Source organism: Crocodylus siamensis, chromosome 1, assembly GCF_052110815.1.
Source record: "Crocodylus siamensis isolate JL-2025a chromosome 1, ASM5211081v1, whole genome shotgun sequence".
In the NCBI taxonomy this organism is placed as follows: Eukaryota; Metazoa; Chordata; order Crocodylia; family Crocodylidae; genus Crocodylus; species Crocodylus siamensis.
The window spans coordinates 234,980,421-234,994,915 of NC_143395.1; positions in this window are offsets into that span (position 1 = coordinate 234,980,421).

The window sequence follows — 14,495 nt, forward strand, 5'->3', positions numbered from 1 at the left end:
CCCAAAGCTGGAGCCTCACTGCATTTTAAACGACATCAAAAATAAATTAATGGCTAGCAAAACTTACTCCTCCTGAATTGTTTATTTGAAAACCACTCTTAAGGGAAGGCTTTTCATGGCTGATGCTTCTAATCAACAGACTAGCTGCATCCCCATGAAAAGATTGCTGCTGTTTGTGTATATCCAAGGATCATGTCATTTTTGCAAGTCTCCTTTGTTTAAAGACGCATTCTTTTTAAAGCCTTTGACGTTCTCGCTCCCTCCCAGTGTGTGTGGCTCTATAGTGGCGCTCCCCATCCTTTGCTACTTTCTGGGTAAAAAAATACCAAGCAAGTAATCTGCTCTGGGCAACCTCTTATTTTGCTTTCCCTGTCAACTTGGACTGTAGTCTTGGTAGTCTCAGTTTTTTTTACTTTAACCCGCATCTATGAGCAATAGTGGAAGACCTCATAGAAACATGCTGTCACAAGACAAAGGGTTTGGCTCCATAGTTCCAGAGGAAGCAAATGGAGTAAAGCAGATATCTTATTTCACATAAATCAGTGTATGATCAATTTTTCCTCAGTCACTAGGGAACTGGACCAATAGTTCTAACATAATTTTATTGCTATTTGTATGCCCTTGTTACCTCATCTTTTTCACCATTTTGAAAAAAGGTCACAGTGGTGATGTGTGCTATGCAGGAAACTAGAAGAACAAATGCTATAACAAATCTTGGCTCCATCTTCAGCTAAGCAGAGCATTAGACCTGGCACCCACATAAGGGGCAGGAGAATGACGGCTTCCTTTGGGAGTGTGTAGCAACAGAAACTGGGGCTGGATAGACTACTCCACAGCAGTAACAACCATGAACTTTGGCAGTCTCTGGGACAGGTGAGACCGATACCTCTCTTATTTCCTGCTCTCTTGCTGGGGTGGGCAACAGTTGTGGGATACTGGGGTAGCAAGCACCACATTTTGCCCAGGACTCGCAGGGTTTTCCACAAGATGCAACACTTGCTATTTATGCCTGTGTATCAGTTATGGCAGAGGAGTGGTTTGCACTTAAATGATGACACTGAATTGTTATCCAGCATTCATGTAATATATTTTGCTCTCCAAATGTAACTGTAGTAGCTAATTTTAGCAGCACATGCAATAATAGCAAGATGCTCTTCACCTGCCTGAAAACAAGAGCATACTGAAAGCTAACTATTCTGGGATAAATATTGAACTTAAATATTTTTCACTTTTGATAATTCCATCTCTCAAACCCTAGTAAATATTGTCATTCCAACACTGTTAGCAGAGTGTAAGGTGTGAGAACTAGAATAGTATCAGCAACAGTTTGAAGAGATTATCAAGGCACTTCATTGTATTTTTATCAAGCTAACACCAAAGGTGCATTTCCTATGATGTATTGCCAGCTTTTCATTAATAAATCCCCCCCCCAAATTATAAGTAGCACTTGAAAAATTAACTTGCCTAGGGTGAGTGTCACCAACTTCTTTATAATTAAAAATTTTTCCTTTTTAATATTTATTGTGTAATTGTTTTGTAAAAGTATATATATTTATCATTAATGCTTTTAAAGAAGTCCTTGATCTATCATTATTACTATCTGTTTATGTATTTGTGTGATCACAAAGCCTATGATCCCACATTGTGGACCAAGACTCCAGCATACTAGAACTGTAAGAAGATTTTAGACCAAAAGTTTACACTCTCTCTCAATTGCCAAAAAAAAAAAAGGGGGGGGGGAAGACCTTCCAAACAAGTGTGGAGTGCCCCAAATATTTTTCTCTGTTTAGTAGTCCTTAAGTTTTTTTTCAGACCCTGGCCCTACTACAGAATCCCTATCTGGTAAGGCCTGCATAAGTAGGAGTAAATGACAAAGAAAAATGTCAATGCCTTTGACAGCGTCTCTCACCCCATTCTCATTTAATAAATTGAGTGACTGGCATTGATGCCTACACAGTTGGATGGGTCAGAAATTTGGCTGATGAGGTGCACCCAGAGTGGTGGTGGATGGGTTGTACTTAACTGGTGGGATGTTAATAGTGGGGTCCCCCAGGGCTCAGTCCTGGGGCCTACACTGTTCAACATCTTCATCAGTGACTTGGACAAGGGGGTGAAAAACACGTTGTCCAAGTTTCTTGATGACACCAAGATGTGGGGAGAGGTAGGCACACTTGAAGTGAGAGAGAGGCTGCAATTGGATTTAGACAGGCTACAGAAGTGGGCGGATGGTAATAGGTTGGGTTTCAACATAGATAAATGCAGGGTGCTGTACCTGGGGAGAAGGAATCCACAGCATACATACAAGCTGGGGAATTCCCCCCCCTTGAGAGCACTGAGGCAGAAAGGGATCTTGGAGTCATTATTGACTCCAAGATGAACATGAGCTGCCAATGCCAGATGGCAGCCAGCAAAGCCAACCGCACCTTGTTGTGTATCTAAAGATGCATCTTAAGCTGGTCCAGAGAGGTGATGCTCCCCCTCTACGTGACATTGGTCTGGCCTCAATTGGAGTACTGTGTCCAGTACTGGGCACTGCACTTTAAGAAGGATGTGGCCTGGGTTCAGAGGAGGGCCATCTGCTTGGTTGAAGAGCAAGAGGGCAGGCCCTATGAGGAGAGGCTGAGGGACCTGAACCTGTTCAGACTCGGCAAATGGAGGCTGGGGGCGGGGGGTGGATTTGGTGGCTGCCTATGAACTCATTGGGGGACATCAGCAGCAAATAGGAAGGGTCTTATTCCCCTCAGCAGCACCTGGGGTGATGAGGAACAATGGCCAGAAGTTGCTGGAGAATAGGTTCAGGTTAGAGATTAGGAGGCACTATTTCACTGGTAGGGTGGCTAGGATCTAGAACCAACTTCCTAGGAGTGAAGACCACTTCCATACCTTCAGTAAATTCAAAAAGAGGTTGGATGAACATCTGTCTGGGGTTGTGAGATCCCAGCATGTGCTCTGGCCAGTGGTGGGGAAGTCAGACTAGATGATCTATTTACGTCCTTCTGACCCCTAACTACTATGAAACTATGACCAGACCCTTTTTGGGTCTCTAGTATTATGATTTTCAAAAGCTTGTCTAAGTCTATGCCAGCCATGAAGTTGGTCCAATAAAAAGATGCCACCCACAGTTTTTGCCTTTTGCACATTTCCTGGTCCATCACAGCTACAGCATCACTTGAACTGTTATTATAAAACAGTTGAAGTATATAAGAATTTTTAAAAACGGGTCACCCTTAATGATAAGTATAACACCAATATATTAAAATTAAATATAATTGATACAATGCTAACTAAAGGCTAAATATTAAATACAGAGATTAAAATCAAATTCAGTCATAACATCTATATACCAGGAAGAACATATGTTCTAATTAGATGCTTTTGAAACACAAGGCATCTGCTTAACTTAAAAGAATCATACTAATTGCATATACTACCCTATTTATGGGGCTTCCAAGTTTTAACATGGTTGTATAGCAAAATATCACTAATATTACATTACATTTTATTTTATATTATACTGATACCTTGTCAAAGTTTAAGGCTTATTTTTGAGGAAATTCAGAGTTGTGGGAAAGGGAGGGCTAATTTTTTTCTTTGCTACATTTGTATATTTCCAAAAGAAGAAATGAAAATATTGTGTGTATAAAAACATAAATGACAAACACCCTGAAAAATAATTTTTCTAAGAAATGGAGATGGGATGGTATTACAAAAGTTAATTGGAAAATACTAAAGTAACCAAATAACCATTTAAAACAAATTTACATGGAGGAAAAAAAAAATCCTTTCCAGCTAGTTTATTCAACTACTGCTCCCTTATACGAATATGCATGTCTGCAGTGGATATTTGTATGTGAACTGGAAGTAACAGCATTGTTTCACTTCAGAGCTATACTAAGCGCTGTCCTTGGTGCTGGAATTCCTCTTCTATATATTTTGACAACCTATAGCAAGCTTCTATTCAGAAATGATGCACATGGTGAAAAAGTACAATAAATTACAGTACACTATCAGTACTAGCCTGTATCTGATCTTTTGGAAAAATGTATTTGAAAATTATTCCACTGGTTTCTCATGGAATACTGCATGGTGATACCGACTTGCAAGATTATAGAAAGTGCCCCCCCCCCACACCACACACCCCTCCCAGTTTCAGTCTCTTTGGCATAAGCTGCTACATGATTCAGAACTGCCTTTGGCATTCTATCATTTCTGATTACTCTCAGAATTGGGCACTGGATGAGAGAGATGGTTCAATCACATTTTGAACACAAGGCACCTGATTCTAATCCAACTTTTAGGTACACAATAGATTTCAGCATTAAGTATGATTCTATTCCACCCTGCTCAAGTCCCTGAAAAGCTGTTTATAAACAAGGTGGGTTGGAACATCTCATATTTGTTACTTTTTAGAAACTTAATTTTAAGACTAAAGCAATGTTTTGTCACAAGTAGAAACATTAATTAATTTTCAGAAACTTTTTATATGGTAAAATAGAATTGTACTCAGATGCCTAAGTCCACTTAAACACCTACTAGATAGAAGAGGATGTGGGGTGTTGCCCAAAGTATCCTCAGCTTTAATTCTGACACTCATTCATGCTGTAGCCTTAGGCTAGTCATTTAAGCTCTGCCTCAATGACACCATCTGTAAAATACACAGAAGATACCCACAAGCTTTGCTCAAAGACCTTTTAAGACTTTTTTTTTTTTTTGTTAGCCACACATATATAAAGCAAACTGATTAAGTATAAACATCACCAGGGCTCCCAAGAATAAAGGTTGTTGCCTTAAAAATATTGCTTCCAATGAAATGGAATGTTATAAAAGGATGGTTTAATTAGAAATTTAAAGTTGTGACCAGTATTATTCACTGTAGTTACAATGTGAAGCTTGGATGAGATGAACTGTAAAGCAGATACAGATAATTACTCAAAATTCTTACACATTTTTGAAACGTTAATATGAGTGAAGACCATTTTTTTTTTTTTCCATTAACAGAACCTAAGCAATGAAAAAAATAAGATCCAACAATACAACTGAAAGAATCTCTCAGCTAAAAGCCACCATAGCAACAATATAATCTTCCTTGGAATGTGCCAAATACATCTCAGCTGATGAACTGACATAGCTAATTAACCTTGTAGGATGAGATCTAGAAAGCTCAGACAGCAGCATGGGCAAAAAATATTAGTGGAACTAAGCAAAAGAGTATTTCATAAAATGAAGAGGCTCGGTTAACTCAAAGTCACAAAAGAGAGCTTTTGATTCTCCCTTTGAAAGCCAGGTACAAAAGACTTCAGTGATAGAATTCTATAGTCTCCTGAAATACTTTCTCCACTTTGAAAGGACAGTATGTAGCAAAAATGCCCTCTGTGCAAATAAGGATTCTATAAGACAGTCACAGTGACCTGATTATTGCAATATGGTGGACAGGCTGGTTCCAAATGCAGATAAAGTGGGAAGGGTGACCACAAGGCTAAGTATCTAGTCTCAAAAAAGTCTCCACTAGTTATAGACAGAGGACTAAACTACCATTCTAATGGCTGGTTAACAGAAGGCAATTATAACCTATCCTAGTGAAAGTCTCTGTCTGGACACCACACCCCTAAAGTGTTTGATTCTGGCAGCAGGAAAAGTGAAATCACAGCTTTGGACCTCATTTTCCTCAGGATATGTAATGTCCTTGAACAACTGTGGACTTGAAACCCTAGGCATCAGCAATAGCAGACTGATAGATGCGAGTAAGAAGCAATTCAAGCATGAAAAGAAACATCTTGCATGCTCAGGCTGCAATGACAATGAACATTCAGGAGAGGTGCTCACCATTGCAGGTTCTGAAGAAGGCTCCCAGTTGATGAATGACTATCTAACTGATTCAATCATACAGAGCTATATTCTAACAGAGGAAGATAACAATGAGGACAAAGACAAACTCTGTAATTGCCTCCAAGATGTGGATGCCAGAATATCACGCTTTCCTCCTTGTGATTGACAACTTTTATGCCAATATAAAGTATGGAGGAAAAAAAAAAAAATCAAGGGATTTGCGAAGCGAGCCGAGCTTTAACCAAAAGGTCTATTGAACTGTATTTCTTGTAAATGCTTATCTCCTTCAGACGTGCACAAAGCGCCATGGATTTTACCAGATGACAAAATAAAAAAAAAATGGATTAACATGTTACCATATTTGTATCCACCTGAAGTTTGGGTCATTTTATCCAAGCTGCAAAGACATGCTGAGCAGCAGATGTCAGCAGAGATCACAATCTATGCGTCATCAAATAGAAAATAAAATTGAAAAGATTAACCTTAAACAGAAGTTACCAAAGAAATGTAATGATGAATTTAAACATGAACAGAGGAATAGCTCTGAAGAATTTTTAAGGGGGATAAGAACATGAGCCAGAGTGGAATTGCAGAAAAATAGGCAGTGTTCCCAGATGTGATTCAAGGTTCAACAGTCACAGCTGAATAACAAACTAAATAGAGCAAGAATTGGTCAAGACAAAAGATGTGGTATGTCACAGAGGAAGAGAGAGCACTGAAAGGAAAACTCCTTGAATATTAAGACAAGCAAAACAGTGATAAAAACAAAAGGAGGAGAATAGCAACAAGACAAAACAGTGCAAGGCAATATTAGGTAAAAATAAACGGAGACATGTTGCAGGCCTAGTGCTGAATCTTGATATGGCATGAAACCACAGAACTATTTATTGAGTGCCTAAAACTCTGGGGAAATCCTAAAACAAGAATTCAACCAGTCAAAAAGAATAGATGGAAAAATATTTTTAAAAATTTTAAATACAACACATGAACTGAGCATTTCAAAAGAATCCTTCCAGCCCAGCCCCACATCAATTACTAGATTCTGATTGAAATATATGAACTTGGACAACTTGCCATTTAACACCAACCGAACAGAGGTAACAGAACTACAACAGCCATCAAGAAACTGATTGCTGGAGTGGATTTTCATGGCCCTGTTTATTTTCCTCCATGAGGTGTGTGTTTGTTTGTTTGTTTGTTTGTTTGTTTGTTTTCCCAGCCCTAAATCCAGGTCTTTTCCCTTCTGGTCAAGCTGAAGCTAACAAGAGACGCCCAAAAAAAAAAAGTTTTTTTTATTTGTGATGCTTCTCAGTTGGCTAAAGGACTTGCCATTAAAGAAAGAGTCATAAACTCAGTGTGATACTGCAATGAATGAAGGAAGGAGTAGAAGCTGGTAGAAACTTAGTGTTCTGTTATGATGAACAAGCATACAACAGGATGGTCCAGTATGAATGCTGGAATGCGGATTGATTACATTCTTTATTACTGCTTAGTAGGGCTGTGCAAAGCTTTGGTCCCTGATTTTCAATTTGGCCCGATTTCCCCCCCACCCCCCGTGGCCAAATCTCCTAAATCCAAATCAAATCAGAGGACCCTTTTAATCTCTCTGAATTGAATTAGAAAGATTTGGCAATTTTTGGATGTAGAAAAAAAACATTTTAAAACTATGTCTGTATACCTCTAGGTAGCAGGTGGCTCATGAATGCTGTGATGCTGGGGCACATGGACTGTCCCACAGAAGTGTGGGGGGCTCGGCAGCAGACCTGGAAGTGGACCAGAGGCACTTCTGGGTCTCCTGGGGAGTGTGCAGGTGACCCCCCCCCCCGCTGTACCCCCTAGCTTGTCAACTGGTGCCTCCTGGGTTTGGGGCCACCTGGGGTCCCCCCACAGCTGATTGCCAAGCCAGGAGGATGCAGGGCCTCCCCCTGCCCACTTCCTGGTGGACCCAAAAGTGGATGGGGAGTACTTCCAGTCCACTTCTGTATTCACTACTGAGCACATGCGGGGGGGGGCACACTCCTGTGGGATGCACCACAGCATTCACAAAGTGTGCTGGTACCTTGAGGTATATAGAAAAAACACTTTTTAAAGCTGTATCTATATCTGAATCGGCATAGAATCTTCAGAGACAGATTCGGCTAAATCCATTCAAATCAGTGAATCAAATTGCTGCCCCTGATTTGGGCTGAATCCCAATTGATTAGGGCCTGCTTCACACTTAGCATTGCCTTCAGTTGGAAAATGTGCATACAAGTATATAGGCTGCACAGATACCAAGGGGATTTTTATACATGTAAGTGCCACAGCACTGGGCACTTTGAATAGCACCTGGCACCGTGTCACTTGCAGGTGTATAAGCAGTGGAATGTGCACCAGCACACACAGTGGCAGTAGTCTGCTTTTGAATGAAAACACAGAGGGTGTTCCAGTTCAAAAGTGCCCCGTCACTGTTTTCTCCATGCTGACATACATTTCACAACTTGTATAACTGCAAGTGATGCAGTGCCATGTCAGCCCGCATACAGAGCAGTCTGCTCCAATATGCATCTGGGCATGAAAATGTATGTATATAAATGCCCCAATATAGCAAGGGTAGATTGCTGGTGATCCAGTTCTACTGATATCCTTGCAAAGCTAAAAAGACAGGCAACCTAGCCAAAAAAAAAAAAAAAGCCAACAAGGGCTTAAAATGACTTATGTCAGTACAAAAGTCCTATGCACTCGGTGTATCTACGCCTGAATTTTATACATACCTAAACTTAACTCATCTTTGGATAAGGTGCATTAAGGTGATTTTAGGTGCACCTCTACACATGGATGCCTTAATGTGCCTTAATGGGGCTCTGCAGCCTGTCCTGGTTAGTACCCTGGAAAGCCCCTGTCATGGTCCAGCTTTAACCTGCTCCCTCTGTTTGTCCCTCCCCAGCAGATGAGTAGCACTGCCAGGAAGTAAAAGTGGTGGGTGCTTTTACAGTCACTAGTCTCTTCCGCCCTGGGGCAGAGGTGCAGGGTTGCTGGCTGGGCAACACAGCCCTTGCAGTGGGCTGCCCACCCAGGATTTAGGCACCCTTAGAAGCCAGTGCTGCAGCTCCCATAGGAGACAGACAGACAGGCTGGAATTGCATCTGACCTGTGCACCCAGTGCAGCTTTCCCTGCTCGAGCCACCTTCATACCAGGCAAGTGACTGGCTTCCCTGCTAGCAGGACATTATCAGGGGCTCAGCCCAGGTAGGGTGGGTGCCACTGTAGCATGAATTTGAGCTGATCTTGATATTGATTTAAATGTTAGAAGAAAAATGTTATTAAAATGGGCCTTTCTGGATATGTAATCAATCTTGTATTCTGTGAGTAGCTGAAGACTCCATTTTGTACCTCTTTGCTTGACATGAGTAGATGAACTTTGTATGCCCTGTGTGTGTGTGTGTGAGTGAGTATATGTGAAAGGGTGAATGGTGTGGAGGCAGGAAGAGAGAGATTTAATTGTAATATGTAAGCAGCAGGGCACCAAATGTGTAAATTATCAGTCGGTAAACTAACTAATGGATGGTTGAAGAATTCCTTTTTGAGGCCTGGGGCACAAAGGAGGTAATTGAGAGACTGCTGCATGCCCTGCTATGTGGACAGCAAGGACACTTCAAGGCTGAGATACCAATTTTTATGACCGACATGACCTCGAGATGAACAGAAAACAGATGAGAAATAACTTCTAAACCTAGACTCATCATGGAAAACCTCTGGAGTGCTGAAACAAAGGATGGCAACTTCTATAAAAGAGAGCTCTGAAAAATGCCGGGTTGGGTGAGCCTTCTCTTGACTGCTGGTTTCTTTGGAGCACAGACATTTCTGTTCACTCCGCTTCAGCTTTTATCTTCATCTTCTCAGTAGGCCTGGGCTGGCCACCCAGTGCCAATATTGAGCAGCAGTTGCTGGTAACTATAACATCTGAATGGAATAATTGTTTTGTGTATGCATCTGTTTCTGCATGATGATGTGTATGATATGCATGTGTCTGTATGAACAGTGCAACCAAACTTCTGTGTCTGTTTCATATAATCAATAAACATTGTCCTTTGCCTTTTATAAGGTCTCGCTTTTGATTTTGAGTTTGATTAATTGGTAATTTAAAGTAACATTACACCAGTGCAGCTGACATACTGCTAAGGTGCTACACATGGGTTACAAAGTCTTAGCTAATTGGGCCTAAACTTGATACCCACTTCATATATCAAACTTAGTGCCAGATTACCCTAACTTGCCATATTTAAGGCACATTAAGGACAGACATGGGTATACCTGTCCTTAATGCATCTTAAATATGGTGACTAATTCCAAGTTTTAATTGCCCTACTTCACCTTAAGGTTGCACATATAAACATGGCTTATGCAAACAAAACTGCAAATCAACATAATGGCAGTGATATGTTATAGCTATGAAAGCTGAAGAGCTTCTAAGGTATTAGACAGGAAAGTTTTAGATAGGAAACCTAGATGACTGAAAACAAAGTCCAAAATAGATTCTAGGTACTGAATGAAGAGTCGATCACCAACAAAGGTCAGAGAAATCAACAAATAACAGGCTGCCTGCATTAGATTAAAAAAGAAACATTGTACACATCAAAGGCATATACTTTGGATAGCAACAGATAGACTTCCGCCCCCCCCAGCTGTCAAGATGAAACCAAAGGGCATGAGGGAACGAGGGCACTCTTAAGAAACATTAAGAAGTGTTATTGTGGATGGCTAAGTAGTTGATTCCAGAGCATATAGAAGGAATTGGTTTCTGCCCTGTGTACTATCACCACTACTACAGGAAAGAATGAAGGGGAAAAATGTGTAAGTCCATCTAAATATTCCCTTTCAGTTCTTGAGCATTGTGCCCAACTGGACTAAAGGTTGGGATAGTTTTCCTGAATAGAGGTCCTCCTATGATTGAAACACCACACTTCTTAAATTGATATTCACAGCCATATCACTTACACTGGTTTGCCCTATTCTTTCAGAGAAATAGAGGGAGGTGGGGGATGGAAGAGGAGCAGGAGAGAGCATGAGAGAGGTAGCCTCTAGGGGTGATTTGTGTCAAGTTAATCGATCTAGTTTAGTTGAAATCCAAGTGCAAGTGTCAACATACTAATTATCTACATTTTTAATAATAGAAAAAGGTTAATAATTGGATTATTCTACCTTTTTGAATACTTAGTTGAATGCCACATTCATCAAGCCAATGAGTTATATCTATAGTGTACAAGTGAAAGGGAATTACAATATTACTCAGAATTCTCATCACCAATGGCCATTTTTCTTTTTACCTAGAAACTGGGTGCAAGACCATATATATTGTACGTCTATAATGCATAATCCAAATGATCAGAGTGGAGAGAGACAGCTAGATATGTTTTCATACATGTGTGTTCTCTTAACAGTATTTTTCTGTACATCACAAGCACAGTACACCAACTGGTAACTCCTGGTTCTCTAACCACACTGAACATAGACCTCTTAGTTCAACTTCCTGGGCCTTTAGTCAGGTGTTGGCAACCTACAACCCTCCAGCTGAATCTAGCAGGCAGAGCCATTTTATATGGCCCAATGAGTTGGAGGGCAGTGGGAGGAGGAGGTTTCTACCGCATTTTGTCAGCAGTGGAGTTTCTGCTGTGGGCTTCACCCATGCAGGAGCCACAGAATGGGGATAGGTAGCAAAAATGGTACTGCAGAGGGTGAGTAATGACTGCAGCTGTGGTTGTGGGCCAGACTGCAAGTGTTTAGCACTGAGAGCTAAGCTCCACTAAAGTGCCTCTCTACCACCCCAAAACACTGCCAACCACCACCAAAGAGCATGACTGGTGTACTCTTTTGGAGTTTTTACTTGTTCCATCTTGATCAAAAGGAAAATGATCTTGAGGCAAGGTCTTTAAAAGATGTGAGGGAGTTCAGTGTCTTGGAAAAACATGCATTACTTGTATGTATCTTTTGAAAGTACATATTCAAAAACAAATGTCTCAGTAGCATTTACTGATATAAATATACATAATGTATTAGAGTGCATACTATGCCTCAAGCGTGTAATACAGAAACAGCATAAGGCAGACTCTTAGCATACACAGTAGCCATTTTTCAAAATTCAATATTTTTGCTATTTCAACATTACATTTATTTTTAAATATAGTGCACTAAAACCAATCTTCTGTGTTACGCATTAATCATTTTTCAGATATAAAATTGAAATGAGAGCATGAAAATATTAAAACACATGGGCTCTGTGTTTCATGGGTACTTATGTTCCCTGGTTTTTTACTATTCTGTTTAGAGCTATTTTAAATACTGTCCTTTTTAACATGCAGTCTAATCATGAATTATGCCCTGTTTATTTATTTATTTATTTATTTAATTTTTTAAGAATAAAACCAAAACAAACAACTGGAGGGAAAAAAAACATGAAAACAAATGAGAATACAGTACTACATAATCAACCTTCTTGCCATTCATGCCATTTACAAGCAGAACTGATGATTATTAGAATAAGACGAGACCAAAAAAATGCAGTACTATTTTACATGCCAGAAGAACGAAGTTCTTAGATAACTTGCTTAGAAAGTTAGATTGTTTTTTGGGGTGGCAGATGGCAGAACAAGGAACAATGGTTTCAAGTTGCAGCAAGGGAAGTTTTAAGTTGGAGATTAAGAAAAAACTTTCTCACTGGGAGGTTAGTAAAGCACTGGAACAGGTCACCCAGAGAAATGGTAGAATTTCCATCCTTGGATGTTTTTAAGATGCAGATAGACAAAGCCTTGGCTGGGATGATTTAGTGGGGGTTGGTCCTGTTTTGAGCAAGGGGTTGGACTAGATGACCTCCTTGAGGTCCCTTTCAGTCCTAATTTTCTATGAAAAGAATAGAGAGATTATCTTTATTAAGCATGAAAATGTAAGTGACTACATTTAAAATTCTGTACATAACTCAGTGTTTAGGCAAGATTTTACAAACTTCAAATTTCCAAATATTTCTAGTTTGTCTTCATTTGCAAGAGCTGCAAAACATTCTAACCATAGCACAGAATATTTTGCATGATCATACACAGCATAAACACCTGGCACTTCTATATTTTCACTTAAGCTTTGTGGGGCAAAGGCAGAATTATTAAGAGACCCATCATTAACTGTACCAGTGGTTGGAGCCTGCAAGGCACTCTGAACTATTACAAGATAGGGGTCATATCTACATGAGACACTTACTGTACAGTTGCCTAATTAACTGCTCAGTAAATGTCTTGGCATCTGCATGTACTCCCCTATTTGGGCACACAAACTAATGAACTGCTAATAAACAATAAGCTCTGGAGTTTATTCATGAACACTGATGTACCCATGGTGTGGTATCAACTTTACCCTAAAACTAATGCTTCTTTGTATTTTGTTTGCAAGTGTCAGAGCTGTAGCCTGTTCCATGTTCTATCAATGGGAATGGAGTTCACTAAGTGCCTTGTAGAATAAAGCCTGAAATCTTACTTATACCCATTATTTGGATCATGTCTGAATTTCAAATAAAATTTGACATATGCCTTGTTCTGCCAAATTTCATCCTAGCCAGTTTGTCTCCGATTCTGTAGAGACCTGGTTTCTGCAGATGGGCTGCAAAACTGTGGAGCAGGTCACAAGCTAATGCAATCACAGTTCTAATAAATCAGCAGAGCTGCCCCACATCTCTGTTTCTGATGAAACTAACATTACCTACAATGCTTTTCAAAGGGGATCCAGAGCATCAAAATGCACGTGCTAAGTTTAAGAAACCTAATGGGGTGAAATGACCTTGGGGCCCTCAGTTTCCCCTTAACCCACCAGCCTTGGACTCTCAAAATTTTAGTTACCCAAGGGAAAAGAAAGAACCAACAATTTCAGTTTTGCTTCCTGCTAGGATGGAGGCACTGCTTGGGAAATAAAAATAGCTCATTCATGAAGTATTTCTGCCCAGTTCAGTAAAAAGGTGATTTTTAATAAAAGGGGAAAAAAGTTAGGAACAACCTTCTGTTCAGTGGCTTATTTACTTGACTGTTACTCGGCTTGGACAACTACTTCCAGAATTCGGGAGAATCCTCATATAATTACAACATAAAAATTAACAAAATCACAACCATTTATTGCTGCCATCATGACATTTTAACATTAGGTCTTGTCCTAAATTACGAACAAGGAGAATCCCAGGCTAAACTGACTGGAATTCCAATTTTTTCCAGAACAGTAAATCCACCTGATGTCAAATCATGATTGTAGAGAAACATACGTTTTTCATCTCTTCTACTGCAGATCCTGTAAGCTATTATTTCAGTCCAGATGGAAATATCAAGCAATGACCATGATCTATCAGCCAAAAAGCAGTGTTAATATAATAGGAACACCATGAAAACTATGAATGAATGGCTAGACCTAACTGTGATTTGGAGTTCTTGGATGCATATACCTGTTATCAGAATGTACATAATGATTTTCATAGGAGAGGAATAATATCTAAATTACTAGGGGTAATTTAAAAAACTTTGTTTTGCATGTACACTATAGTTTATACTATATGAGATGCTCCAAGATTGTGAATGGGAAAAGATCAACTCCTGTATGAAGAAAAATAAAATCCTCAAAAAGAACTATAATGTGCATTTTCTTGTAAATTTGATATACTTCAT